The sequence below is a fragment of the Peromyscus maniculatus genome, chromosome 5 (genome assembly GCF_049852395.1).
Source record: "Peromyscus maniculatus bairdii isolate BWxNUB_F1_BW_parent chromosome 5, HU_Pman_BW_mat_3.1, whole genome shotgun sequence".
Lineage (NCBI taxonomy): Eukaryota > Metazoa > Chordata > Mammalia > Rodentia > Cricetidae > Peromyscus > Peromyscus maniculatus.
In genome coordinates, this window is record NC_134856.1 from 114247342 (window position 1) to 114262573 (window position 15232).

Sequence of the window (15232 nt, forward strand, 5' to 3'; positions counted from 1 at the left end):
TTTCTTTTTTACAGTCTTTTTGGTAGAAATTCACACCTGATCAAACATCTGTAAATGAGCTAGTATAAAAAGTGAAAACCCTGAACTGTAAGGCCAGTCCCTAAGCAGACCTCCAGGGCACAGGCTGCCTCACACCTCTGAAATCTAATTGACACCTGCTGTGGGTATTGGTGGCTGACAGAGGGCCTGTGACCTTGTGCCACCCCAAGTAGCTACTAAGTAGGATTGAGAGGTGGGGATCTTGCAGGTTGTATGTCCCCACTCCTAAATTGGAAGTTAGACTACAGTCTTGGACTACTCAACTTGGAGGTCTTATGGATTGAGGATGGATGTGTTTGAGACTCTGAATTAAGACATTTCCTTTAAAAAAAATAATAAAACAGTAGACAAACTATACTATAAGCCTGCAAAGTTATCCAAAACTTGAAATTTCTGGAATACCATAGAATACTACAAGTAAAAACACCACACTCGGCCTCATATGACATACTAAAACCACTGTGTAAGATGACAGTCAATGTATGTATGTAAGGTGCCTCTATAACATACATGGGTTTCATTAGACTTCAGCCCCGTCTCCAAGTATGTAATTATTAAATGCAAATATTTCAGAATATAAAACACGTCCAATCCCCGCTTTCAGATAAGGAATACTCAATGGATATTTCTCTTCTCCTAGGGGAAATAGCTGCTGAGGAGTCAGCAACTTGCTTGATGAATAGCTGGGACTCAGATCCACATCTGACTCCCCATTTAGTGTTCTTCACTGCTATCTTCAACTGCCTGCTTTGAGAAGTACCTTGAACCCCATACCCTAAGATTTCTCCCAGAGCCATGGAGTGTTGTAGATGTGAGGAGTCCTGTGGTCTCACACACCAAGACTCTGCTGTGCACACGAGCCTAGACACATGCCAGCATTGTCTGTCAATCAGACAAGCCAAAGACTGCTAGGAATCTGTGCCAATCCTCTCCCTCCCCTCTTCTGTCCACACAGATATCTATGAAGCTATGTCCTTCAGGTTCTGCTGCAGATAGATAGGGGGAAGCTAATAAAAGAAGCATAACTGAATGCGAATCTTCCGCAGAGAACTGTCTGCTCTTCTATTGACTTATCATTTTCAAGCTGTGGGAAGCACAGTACGGCAACAGGAACTCAGAAATTACTTTGGACCCATATGAGTTGAGTCTAAGATTTGGGCTCTAAACTCTCTAACCAGGATTCTTGGTTACAGGGCTCAAAATCTCACATATGTGATCTGCCATAGTTAGGGCTCTGCTAGAAGATGCATACAATCCACAGCTGATACACTAAATGTCTGATTGCTGGGTCATTCCATGGCACTTATACCTATGTGGTTAGTAAGAATCACATTTACTTGAAAGAATAATGAATAAAAATAACCATTTGCCATGTTTTTGCTTTCTTCAACAAGAAATAACAGAAGCACAGATGCCACTATGAGGGAGTCTGTGAATGTTTCTTCTTACATAAAGAAGGGGGGGGGTCTGTGAATGTTTCTCCTTCTTACATAAAGAAGGATGGGGGGGAGGGAGGGGCGGAGAGCGCTGGTTGGTCATTTTAACTTTTGATAAGCTGAAAAGCCAATCTTCTCTGGTCTCTGAGCGACTTTCCAAGGCCAGTCTCTAGAATCACAATAGGGTGTTCTTTCATCCTTCTGACACCCTCTGACTGCTGTGGTAGTCCGTACAAAAATAGGGTCTGCCTCTGAGCGCAAGTCTCCTGGCTTCCCAGGAAACATCAGCATTCTTCACAGAAAGTCTCTTCAAAGGGCAGGATGTGCAGCTAAATCTCAGGCTACATTCTTGAGTTACATCCACCCACACATGGGGAAAAACATTCCCGCCAGCTTCACACGTACAAAAAGCACACTGAATTTTTATCCAGGATAGAGGAGAAGGAGAAGGAAGTGGAAAGGGAGGGAGGGAGGGAGGAAGACCGATGGGCAGCATGTGGGAAAAACAAACGTCAACACCGTGACCTGGCAGGCAGAGTCATAATTTGCCTTCATGTTCCCTAACAGTCCTGAAGGAATCAAAAGGGGTGACAATGCCACAGGAAAATCAGTTTGAAGCAATAAAATACACAATAACGGTCTGTCCAAATACTGAATGGACAGTGCTAATAAGTCAGTATTAACTGGCTGTGAGAATCTGCAGCATCATCTGGCCTGTGCTTAGTAGTTTATTAGTTATAACTGACATCTGATCTATCACAATTTGTCTTGCCACCATTTTCATAAGGATAAGCCAAAACAATTCCGAGTTCAAATAGATGAGAAGTCTATTTGAAAATTACCAAACTGTGGGTCAAGCGTGTGGAACATCAAGTTCACATCATCAGGCAGCATTTGTAATGGAAAAAACTAGTTGTTTTTTCTACCCACAAAGGTTCCAGTAATAACCACTAGGGTTTTCTCTTACCTGTGTTAGCAACCATTTTGTAAGCTTGTCCATTAGTTTTGTTTTCAATGCTGGGAATAGAGTCCAAGGCCTTTCCTGTATTAGATAACATGTCCTATCACTGAACCACACCTACACCCACACCTACAAGGCTATTTTAAAACCGAATTTTCTTCTTGTCAAATAAGACAAAGATAAACTTTAACCGAGTCCATTATCTCTAGCTGTGAAGGAGCAATGTCTATGTGAAGTTGTCCTGGGTATCTAACAATGATGCCAGAAGTCCTCACACTAGGGATTTGGGTTGTTTAAAAGGTATTCGGTCCCTTTGGAATGAATAGGAAGGTCTCAATGCTGCTAACATGGTCCATCCAGGAGGACTCCCAGTGAAATTCACCTCTTCACCTTTTCTATCAAGCACTCTTGAGTTATGTCCACCCACGTGTGGGGAAACTAGTCCAGCCAGCTTCACACAAACAGGCTAGTACATGGAATGCATGTTAGGGAGAAAGAAGGAAGGGAGAGAAGAGAGGAGGAGGAGGTGGAGTTGGGGGAAGGGGAAGACTGTGCCTTGCTGCTTCCTCAGATGTCAGTCAAACCGCAGTAAAGAGATTGGAGCATGGCAAACACACACGTAGTCAAAAGACAGAGGAGGTAACACCAGTGGAATTTTGGAAGCAAACATTGCCAAGGAAGCTAAATCTCAAGCAGAACAGAGAAAAGGTTGAGAAGCAATTTAAGTTCTATATTGAACCTTCATAAGTCTACCACCCAAGTTAAAAGACACTCAGAAACATAAGGTCTCAAAAGAATTTACAGCTCTCCATCACATCTCAGGAAGCAAGTGGGAGTTATAGTCCACTTAAATGAGAAGTTAAAAAAAAAATACAACAGAGGCTGTCTGTCCATTGCGGAGGACAGACAGCCTCCTACCATTCCAGCTGGGCTTTGGGTACAATGGGATAAAGTCAAGACTGACCAGAAATGATCTGGAGAATTTTCTCCAAGAACATAAAGTTTGTAGACTAATACATCTAAATGTGTGTAGAAATGATTTAGATAATTAGTGAATAGCTCAGTTTTGAGATAATAATACTTTTTTACTAATCAAAAAAAAGTTTTAGATCAAGACAACCAATAACTCCAGGGTGAGGGAAACAGTTTAGAAAAGAGTAAAGTTATGATAATGTTCCACCTTGCTATCAGCCAGGAGTAGGATTTTTCCAGAGCAACTCTATTTAACTAAAAATTTTAATGATACCATGTTGGGAGAACAGAACTAAGAAGAACAGTATAAGTGTGTATGTGTTTGTGTGTGTATGTGTGTGTTGGAGATAGAAGCTGTGTGTATGAGGAGTGTGTTGTAGGTGGAAGGTGGGAGAGATATAATTCTTATTTCCTTTTTTAAAGAAGTCTTTTTTAAAAAAAAATATGAAAATAAAAAAGAACACACACTTACTATTTGGATATACAAGGCAAGTACCAAAAGAATGAATAAATTAAATGAAAATGTTCACCTTTGGTGAAGAAGAAATGGGAAGAGAAATATGGATTGCTATACTCATGAAAACTATTTAGAACTATATGAATCTTCATATCACATAACTATATAATAACTATACCAAAAATAAATATACATAACAATATTAAACACTGAATATTATATAAATGGATTTTCTTAAATTTAGTATGACATTCATTGCTATATCATCTCAATAATTAGCATTTCTTCATTAAAATAGAAGCTTCTTATATTTATACTTCTTTCATTTTATTTTAGATTTTATGTATGTAAAAGTCTTGTCTGCATATATGAATGTATACCACATGCATGCCTGGGGTCCACAGAAGAGAATATTGGTCCTTTTGGAACTAGAGTAACAAATGTTTGTGAGCTACTGTGTGGATTCTTAGAATTGAGCCTGGGTCCTCTGTAAGAACAAAAAATGCTCTTAACCACTGAGTCACCTCTCCAGGCCCTTTCCTTAATTTTTAAAAAGCTATGTGAATGCTAACAATTGCTAAAGTGGTTAAGAAAGATTTGAAACGTATCTCTTCTATTTCCTATCCTCCCAAAACATGGAGGAAAGTTTGCTTTACAGGTCTAATTTGAGACAAATTTGCTCAAGAAATCCAGCAATCAACTGTGTAGAAATATGGAAGATGCAAAGGTTTCTCAAAATAGCTAAGTGACATCCTTTGCCCTGGGTCACGTAAGGTTCTCCAGTCCTTAATGGCAGTACTGGGTCTGTATTTGTTGTTCCATGTTTCTTCTTCATTTATGGTCTAGTTGGAGAGCCTCAGAAACTCAGAATTGGGCTTTTGATATTCATTGAGAGCTTAGGGGGAGATGGCCAAGCTGTGGATCATTTTGGCTCCAGTCATCTCTGGCTAGAGGGATGCCCTTCATTAGGCTTCTAACACTCATAGAAGTCTTACTGTGATCAGTTGCTGCCACCCTTCACACTGGATTTGTGGACTGAGCACTTTAAACAAAACATTGTCCTCTTCCTATAACCAAAAGTGACATTTCTTTTTGCCCAGCATCTACCTCAGATGAACTATCCACATACTGGACATTCTTGTAACTGCTTAGTCATCCCCAATCTAAGGAGTCATAGGGGCTTGATTTGGACAGGGACAGGAATCCTAGAAGGCCCAAGATACAGGAGCTATAAAATGGCACCTCTGATTTTGATCCCACTAAGGAGAAATCAAGACCTAGCTCACATAGAAAAGTAATTACAAGTCTTTGGTCAGTCCATGCTTAGGATATGATCTATGAAAAGTAAATGAAAGCCAGAGGGAAATTGTTTAGAAAAGAACATGTACTAGAGTTGGGATATGAAGTATTCAAGGCTTGGCTTCCAGGGTGGTACCACTGGGAAGCAGTAGAGCCTTTAAGAGGGAGGACCTAGTGGGAAGACATGGGTGGTGGTGGATGGGGAGATAAGTCCTAGAGGGGAGTGTGGGACTCTCAACCCCTCCTCACTCTCTTTTATTTATTGACCACAGGGTGAATGATTTGGTTTGCTATACACTTCTACTGTGATGTGCTGCTACTCTACCAGGGGCCTAAAAGCACTGAGTCAGCTCAGTCAATGGGCTGCCATCAAAAACTGACCCTCAGGTAACCCTTTCCTCCTGTAGATTGATTATCTCAAGTATTAGCTATAGTGACATCTGGCTACACACCAAGAAATCCATCCTTTGACTTTCTTGTTTTCTTTTCAATCTGTTGCCCAAAAGCTCAAGACACTTGAACCTACTCCAAAGCTTATCATTTATTGGGTATCTTGAGGAATCTATTCTGTAACGATGGAGTTAATAGTGGAAGCCTACAAAGTCTAATGTTTTAAGCAGGATACAAATCTCACACCACATGACGAGAAAATTATCAAATGTTTTACTGGTAATAAAGAACATGAGATGGGGAGAGCCTCATATTCCAATAACACAGGAAACACAAAACTCAAGCATATTGAAACTCTACTGAAAGTGCGTTGTAGGTAAGTAAGATGTTGAACTTCTCTTTTACGTTAAATCTTGATAGGCAGAGCATATTTAAATAAATTTATGTGTTTGGCAGTGCATATCATTAGAATTCAGTTTGTCTGGATTTACTGTTTTCAATAATTCTATAGTACAGAAGCTCCATGTGTATATAGAGCATTTGACCTTTTATGATAAGCCTGGCAGGTGGTTATCTAGCCATGGGCTTCTTACTTCAGAAGCCTACTCTGGGATATAATTATCTCAGTATTTGGAAGGTCTGTTTTTATATACCAAAGTGAACATTCCTGGTCTCTTATCTTTAAAACATTGATTTGAGGGCGTCTCCCAAGAAGCAGGCTATCCCAGGGTGTCACCTCTTTCTCTTGGCTTACTTATTGCTTTTTCAGCTGCACATACTACCAAATGCCTCATATGGGCAGGAGCATCAGAATACTTGTAAAAAAAAAAAAAAAAAAAAAAAAAAAAAAAAAAAAAAAAAAAAAAAAAAAAAAAAAAAAACCTTGTCCACATATTGAATATATTTAGGAAATAATGCCTTGCATATGAAAGTCCAATAGTAGTATTGAGACTCTCTGCTGACACAATTTCATTTGGGTTAGATAGACATAATAAAAAAAAAAAAAAGAAGAAGATTGAGTGGGTAAGAAGAGAGAAGGGGATCTGGGCACACAAAGCCATATCCATTTCTCCAAGAAATGGTCTTAAGAGTTTTTAGAAGGGAGGCCGGCATTTAGCACAAAACCAGATCTCCAGGGATAGGTGTTTGCTTAACTCTGGTGTGCTCTCCTTTCCACCCATGAGAAAACTGCTCAAATGCAGAGAAGACAAAAGCCATGCCCAGAGTTGCTGGTTTTTCACCAAAGATGAGGAAGCACAGAGAAAAGTTGGAATGATTCAAAGAAACCACAAACCAAAGTAGCCCCCTGATTGTCAGCTCTGTCTACACTTAACCAACAACTCTGGCTCAATAAATTACCAAGTAAATACCTCCACATGGTATGATTACCTCCCAGCAGGAAAGACCCATTTTGTGGTAGCTAATGCACTCAAATTGCGGACATCTTAGAATGTGATCTAAAAGGTGGTCCTTGCAAAGGCCTCTCTCTGTGCATACAGCAGAGGTGCTGGCAGCAAGGGCAGGACCCAAGGGCACCTGGGACTTGCTTTCTGTTCTTTGTCTGTCTTCCTGAGTCTTAAAGAATGGGCTCCATTAAGTAAAACTCAAAGGCTGTTGCCTGCCAAAACAAAACCAAGCCGCTGCACAGCTTCGAGCATGAGAAATCTCTACCATTCTAAGATTCTGCCTTCTGGAAACAAAGGAGTCTCTGGAAAGTCTCACAAACTTCTCGGAAGTTGAGAAGAGTAGGAAGATGGTGGGCAGAAGAGTAGGAAGATGGTGGGCAGGAGGGCTGATGCCAACTGTAGAACAAGAGACACTAGAGACCCTCATGTCCCAAGCCCCATCTGTACTCCAGGTGAGAGAGATGGAAGCTAACTTCCAGGCACAGTGTTCTTTCCCAGAAAAGAAAAGCCAGTGATCCTTTGTTCCCTTCAGCAGCACATATACTAAAATTGAAACCATACAGAAAAGATTAGCATGGCCCACGTGCAAGGATGACACCCAAATTCATGAAGCATGCCATATTTTAGAGAGAGAAAGAGAGAGACTCTAAAGTTTGGTGGGTAGGGAGGTGGGAGAAAATCTGGGAAGAATGGGGAAGGAAAATGAATATGATTAAAAATATGGCATGAAATTCTGAAAGGATAAATAAACATTCTTTTTTTTCAATATCAGTGATTTAAGCTTTCAGAACACTTAAGAACCCAGAGTTGTATTTGAACATAAAGATCATAGACTTTTATTGCCTAGGTCAGGAATGCTTGATGTATTTTGAAAGGGTTAGTTCTTATCTCATTATGATCACTATTAATAACTATCATTAGGATCGGCTTGCTCTGATCTGAACAGTCCTTAATTAATGTCTGCCTCTGCCTCATACATACCAAGCACACACCCTACATTATACACTTGAAAGGCTAAGTAATGTAGCTGAGGCCAGGCAGTGCTAAGTAGGAGAGCTATATCTTTTTAAACAACTGTTTCAAGAACTGAGGAGCATGGCTCAATGGTAAAGCACTTGCCTAACACTTAAAGGCCCTGGGTTCCTTCTCTAGTGCTGGGTGGGGGTGAACATTCAAGCAGCAAATCCCACTGCTTTTGAGTATTTTTGAGTATTGAGTGTGCACTTTGCTTTTGAGTATTTTTGAGTATTGAGTGTGCACTTTGCTTTTGAGTATTTTTGAGTATTGAGTGTGCACTTTGCTTTTGAGTATTTTTGAGTATTGAGTGTACACTTTGCTTTTGAGTATTTTTGAGTATTGAGTGTGCACTTTGCTTTTAAGTGTCTTTCATGGTGGTCATAGCAGTGCAGTGAAACCTGGCCATTTTTTGCAGAATGGGAAGGGGTTGGTTCCCCTCCAGAGGGTCAGCTTTACATCTTTTATTTAACTCATCCTTTATTTATTATCCAAAGAAAGAGCTTGGAAACAAAATCAAACACTTTGGTAAGGCCTGGCCTTTGAAAGTTGAAAGTTCCTTAATCAGTTCCCTGTGGCCTAAGCCCATCTGCCCTCCCATGTTTTAGGCCATCTGCATTGGAGCTCTGCATTCTTTCCTATCTGAGACCTCTCTCTTCCTGCTTGCTCCTCTGGCTTCCTGGGCATGAGCACTCCAGGGGAGGCGCAGGCTAAGAACCAGTTGGGGGCTCACAGAATGGACTTCTGTTCTCGTTGCCATAGAAACCAAAAATTCCTTGGCACCTGGTAGGCCTTTTTGTCCCTGACATGGAAATCACGCAGCTTCACGTGTGCTTTCTCTTGTTTTTCAAAGCAGTTGTTAACTCTGTTCCCAACGAGTTGACTCCCTGAGACCTCAGTCTTACTTGGACTGAATCCACTCAGGTCTGACACTAAGTAGCTGAAAGAAAGAAGCTGAAGAACAGTAATTGTGCCCATCAGTACTGGCATTTGGGGACCTTTGCCTTGTATTTGCAACCCCAGTGCCCAGTATAATAATGAAATCTCTGGTGGCTGCTTTTCCTCCATGCAATGCAGTGGTCCCCAGGATGTCCCCACTTCCTGTTGATGTCTACCATCTGTGCTCACATAGAAATCAGTTCTTCAAATGTGCTTATGTAAGCCTTACCCTCATTTTGGAGGAGGTAATGGTCACATTTTATTTCTTTCTAGGAGGCTCCTTCTCAGGGGCTTTCTTTAGCATTTACATACCGAAATCACTGGGAGGGGAATTTTTGACAAACACAGAGGACACTTCTGTGAGGTTTTCAAAGGCTCTGCAATGGCTTCTGTGATTTTTTTTTTTTTCATTTATATAACCACAAAAGGTCATTTAGGCTGTTTTTCCCCCAGCCGAACCACTGAGCTCAAGAAATCGTCACACCTCCACCCAGAAAGCAGCTGTCTTACCCATACCCCACTATCCATCCCGCTGACTAGTATCAGCAGCTCAACAGCAATCAATGGGCAGCTGGCTAAGGCCGAGCAGCGGGGATTGTCCAGAGAGATGGCCACCCGTAGTGCATAGTTCACACACTGAACACAGCTGCTCTCCAGAGAGTCAAATTTGCTATGAGCCAGCTTGTGCTCCCTTGGCTAAGCCCAAAGAAGAGAATGTCAGCTGGCCAAGATGAGTCTACAGTGCACGTAGAAGGATGTCCTTGTCTATCTACAGTCCCGGAGGGAGCGTCTTTTAAAATTTTGCAAAAATGCACTTGGCTGGCTTAGAGTGGCTCTCTATTCCAAGAGAATTTCCTGGTATTGGGGAAGAAAGAGGATGCATAAAGCACAAGGCAGGCACTAAGTCTCAAAACACCTTGTTTTTCTTCACTGCCACATTGATTAAGGGCCTCTAAATAGCCATGGGAGCAGAACAGGTCCCTGTGTGGTTAAAGGCTCAGGCATTCACTTAAGAGGGTAATTTTCAGCAACATTCTCTTACTCAGCACTTTTGATCAAAATAATAAGTTCAGTGTTTGAAGAGGAATAGGGAATGAATAGGGCAGTGTAGGAATCCCCTGTTGCTAATGAAGAATTTAAAAATCTAGGACAGCAATGGTTTATGCTGTTTCGTATGGAGAAGACCCTGGACCCCCATACCTTATTTTCACTTATTTGCAAGAAGAAAAAGAAGAATTTATGTACCTTAAGAAAATAAGAAGTGAAAAATTATCCATCAGCACAGCAAAGACCTATTTCCAGGAAATGGATTTTAAAAGGAAAGTCTTGCTGTCCGAAGGTCGAGACCAGGAGGTCTCCTGACTTTGAACGTGAAGGATGAAAGGACCCTATGTCCAGGTGCAGGTCAGGCTGGCCTCATTTCAGCTGCTACAGGAGGCTGCTTAAAGCCCTGGTTGTGGTCCAAGAATATCCTGGCAGTTAGTATCCTGCATTAAAATTTATAAACCACAAAAGACCTTTTCTCACAGAGAAGTTAATTCAGGCTGCAGAGCCTTTGAAAACCTCTTTAAAAGAAGGTAGTCATCAGGAGCAGTTGTATGGAAAACGAGGAGTAAGTGATGCTTTTTACTCCCCCCGAAATGTACTAAAAATATAGCAACAGGAATTTCAGGAGGAAGGGAAATGGCACCACGTATAATTTTATTTCAAAGAGGTCCCAGGAATGAGCTATGGGATTGCCAGAATTAACTTTTAACGGTAACCAAAATATGGGAAGAATATTACAGGCTACAGGCCATGCCTGAAGAAAGGAAACTGTGTCACCTTGGTGTTCCACTCTCTGGAGACTCCAGGAAGGCAGGCCTGAAAAGGCCCCCAACCACTGGCCCTAGCTGTGACCGTCCCCAACCACTCTACGCTCTGCCCTATGCTCTGTAACTCTCCATGGAGTCTTCATGGCGGACCTGCTCTAGGCCACACTGGGTTAACCTGGCCGTTCTTCGGAGCCAGTTGAAACTACACTTTCTCAGGAAGCCATTCTAATCCTATGGGTTAGGTTAAATCCCCTGCTGTCGACTTCTCCTGCGCCTGCTCTTACCTTAACCCTCGGCAACCTTCTCTATCACCTGACCAGGGTGGGGTGTGGTTGGTTAGGCTGGTTCTTTTATTCACCACTGTGTATCCAACCTTTTCATTAATCCATCCATCATTCCTAGTAAATCCTCATGAAGGAAATCAATGTCCTTCCCTGTGACTCCAGCTTTCTATGCTGTGTTAGCTCTCCATTTCTATACATACCCAAGACAACCAACCTTTATAAAGAGAAGTATTTGAGGTGAACTCACAGTGTTTAAGGTTCCAAGACATGAATGATCAGTCCTGGTCTTTTGGGGTCTGTGGTGACATAATACACCACGGTAGAAATGTGTGGCAGAGCAAAATGGCCATAGAAGTGAAAACTAGAAATAGGAAGAAACTAGGGTCACTCTATGCCTTCAAAGTACATGTTCCTAATGTCCTGAATGCTACCTAATGGGCCCCATTCCTAAAGATCCGCCACTTCCCATAGTGCCAAGCCCACCTCCTGAAGGTCCACTACCTCCCATAAGTCTCTTTCTCTCCCCCTTCCCCCTCTCCTACTCTCCCTCTCTCTCCTCTTTCCCTCCTTCCTCCTCTCTCTTGCACACACCACCACCACCACCACCACCACCACCACCACCACCACCACCCAACATCCAGCAGGAGTAATTTTATGCCTTTAACATATGTTTTTTGGAGAGGTGAGGGGTTGAAACAGGATCCCTCTACATAACTTCACTGTCTTGAAACTCACTATATAGGCCAGGGTGTTCTCAAAATCACAGCAATCTACTTGCCTCTGCCTCCTGAGTGCTGGGATTAAAGGCCTGTACCACCATGCCCAGGCAACACATCAGTGCACGCATGTGTATGTGTGTGTGTGTGTGTGTGTGTGTGTGTGTGTGTGTGTGTGTGTGTGTGTATGTGTGTGTTGGGGGGCATTCTAACTAAAGTATATGCTCCATTTATCTTCTATTCCAAAGGACCCAGAGAGTTGGTTCTGAAGTTGGCATTTTGAGATTATTGGTAAAGAAAATGAAGTAGCAGCAAAAAGAAGTTAATAAAAGACAGTCACAATGTTGTCCCATTGTATAGTGGTTAGGTCAACAGGCAATCAGGCTGATGGGATGTGAGGGCATTTCACTTTACAAACACATAAGTGAACACAAAAAATTCTCCTAGCAGTCTCAGAAGTCACCCTGGCCCAGCCAGTTTGACTGCATCTGTGGGACATACCTGGAGGGTTACAGGACACACCCAGAGGGGTACAGGACACACCCGGAGGGGTTACTGGATCCAAAACACATGCTCAAATTTCTGTCTTGTTTTCATCCTGATTTATATAATCAGTCCTTTCAACCTCAACAAAATAATAACTTTCTAGAGTAGCATTAACAATAATATCAGTAATTATTTTAGCTAGCATTTGCTGAGTGCTGACTTTATGTGAGACACAGGGCTAACCGTTTGACACATAGTTTCTGTTTATCCTCCACAGAAGTCTAGATGAGAGCAAAAGCATTAACTTGTGCTTCTGTATCTACACAGAAAGCTGGTTCCATAGCTAGTCATGGTAGGCACAGGAAATCCTGTTACTTTGGCCTCCTCTAAGATCATTGTGAATATCTGGGTATACAGGAAGCACTTAATGAAGAAGCCTTCTGAATCAGCTTATGCAGAGTAGAATAGATCTTTGTGTTTTAGCTTATAGAATCTGAAACCTGGACCCCACATACAAACACAGGGCCTGCCCAAGAAGAGCCTGATCTTCACAGAATTCATCAGCCAGTTCTCAAACGACACCAGGAATGAGATGCTATGCTATGTGTGCTAAGCGAGACTTGAGGCCTGCCAAGCTGATGGGTCCAGGAAAGTGTCAGGTCAACATCTCAGGAGACTGCAATCTTCTACCAATGCTAAAACTGAAAGTCTAGAGTGTCTTGCAAGAAAGGCCAAAGGGACTGGGCTGGTGCCTCAGTTCTCCTGGGAGTGACCCATGTTGCATAAAGTTTGGGCTTCCCTCCACCCAGTCTTGGCTCTTCCTCCCAGACACGAAGCCTTCCTTGACCTCTGTCCCTGTCTGCTCTCTGAGTCTATTTCCAGATGCAATTTAAGCTAATGCTGTGGAGTTGGATTTTAGTCGGTCCTCAATAGATGTCAGAAAGATGGACTGCTTCATAATTGTTCAGGAAGATGCCTTCTGCCTGCTTCCACCTAGAGCAAAGGGATTTTCTAGTCTTCGTCAAGTCCACCATAGCCTATATTCTTCTTCAGAATTATTTTTAACTTACTGCACTTATCACTTTTGCTACCACAACTACCTGTTAATACCCTTATACTAAACCTCAGAAGAAGCTAGCCTTCTGTTAAAGAAAGCCATCTCATCCAATAGGCAGTGAGTTAACCCAACTCTTAACCCCATGGATGTCTCTTATTCCAGTGTTGATGTAACTCACACACAGGTGGGAGACATGGGCTGCAATGTGGCTCGGTGAGGTCCTGAATTCCATGTCCAGCACCAAGCCAGAAAAAGGAAAGTTAGTGTGTGAAAACTCCAGTCCCCGAAGGTGCCCATGTCACAGCCCCTGTAAACAAAGACCACAGAAACCAAGTAAGCAGCAGAAGGGAGAAGAAACCCAATTGGCTCATAGGCCTATAGCATTTCCTCAAGCGATCTAAGGTATGTTCGTTCTCAGCTTCACTCTGCAAAGACACCTAAGTAGCCAAAAGACTAACTCAATAAAAGGAGGCAGGGTTAATGAGTAGTTGGCCCAGGCAGAGGTCAATATTTTAAAATTTAATGGTTTTTATAGCCTCACAAATCCCCAGAAGTCACATAATATCTTTTTAGTTGTCAGCCATAAGCATAAAGGGAAAAAGAGAGGAATCTGGATAGTGAGCCAATGACTGCCCAAGAAGAGCGCTAACAGCGCTCTTCATTAGAACCTTGGGGTTATTAAAGACATGGACTCCTAAGTCCCACTCTAGCAGTTTTTGCTGAAGGATTCTTGTGGGGCCTAGGAGTTCCCAAGGGATGCTTATTTCCAGTGGCTCTTCCCCCAACACATAACAAATACCAGGGTGTCACATAATGCACTAGAAGTCAAGGTGCTGAGCTAACAAAGTAGCAAAGCCCAGATGGAGCCCTAAGCTCCAGACACTATTGACCTTTCCATGTGACCCTAGGAACTGCAAACCTAACTTTAGCCTTGACAGAATGCAGCGAGATCCAGCGGCTCCTTGCCTCAGGCACTTAGGTTCACAAAGCCTGCCAGCGAGCACCTGGCAGGAGTGACTGGCAGGAGTGACTCGATGACAACAGGGAATCTCACAGCCCGTTCTTTTACCCAGCACACACACGGCTTTCAATTAAACCACCTGCTGCCTTGCTGACAAGGGCAGACCAAGGAATTTCCATGATGCACAGTCCCTTGGTGTCCTGTCACACAATCGCCTCTTTTCAAATGGGTAAAGGACTTAATGTCCAGACCACCTCCCTGGGGATGAATGTGACCCTTCCAGGGAAGGCAGGGTGTGCTGCCATTCACATGTCCCCTCACCCCAGCTTATCTGACTGGCTGAGGGACAAGTTCTGTGTTTTGTCTGCCTGGGAAATCTAATGGAAACAACTATTAATAGACATATTTATTTTATCAAGGAAAATATGCTCTTAAAATGTTCAAGAAAGGATATTGCCTAGTTCTCAAGGACTAGCCTGAGAGAAGCTTGGGAGCACGCGCGCGCGCGCGCACGCGCGCACGCACACACACACACACACACACACACATACACACACACATATACACATCACTATAAATACATATACTTAATATACATATGTGGATATATAAATGTGAATATACAGGCATCTATCACCTAGATAAGAATAAGCATATATGCACAACTTTACTAGTATCACATTTCATTTTTTCATGGGAAAAAAAACTTAATCTCTCATTTTTCAATTGCAGGAAGTAATTAATGTTCTGGTGCTTTTCAAACAGTAACATTCACCTAGGTAAGATCACATAGGGTGGGCCTGAGAGCTTCTACCTGGAGCAAGTCCCCTGGTCACACCAACACTGGCTGGCAGGCATTGGGGGGTGAGAAATGAGATTCTAGTGTGTGGTGAATGGCCATTTTTACATCACCATAAAATAATAACTGCTAGAGTAGAACCTATAAAACAATTTAAGTTGGGTTAATCTTTCTAGATTGAGTCTAAAAGGGACACCAGAAC

At 42.3% G+C, this 15232-nt stretch overlaps 1 protein-coding gene and 1 non-coding gene across 4 annotated transcripts in view; one reads left to right on the forward strand and one right to left on the reverse strand.

Annotated features, from left to right (window-relative positions):
* The window catches only part of Mylk4 (myosin light chain kinase family member 4), a 104865-nt gene that overhangs the window by 50985 nt on the left and 38648 nt on the right, over positions 1–15232 (reverse strand). The window lies entirely within an intron of this gene.
* On the forward strand, positions 7482–7586 carry LOC121829959 (U6 spliceosomal RNA). Its single transcript, XR_006072998.1, has one exon. It is a non-coding gene; the product is annotated as a U6 spliceosomal RNA (small nuclear RNA).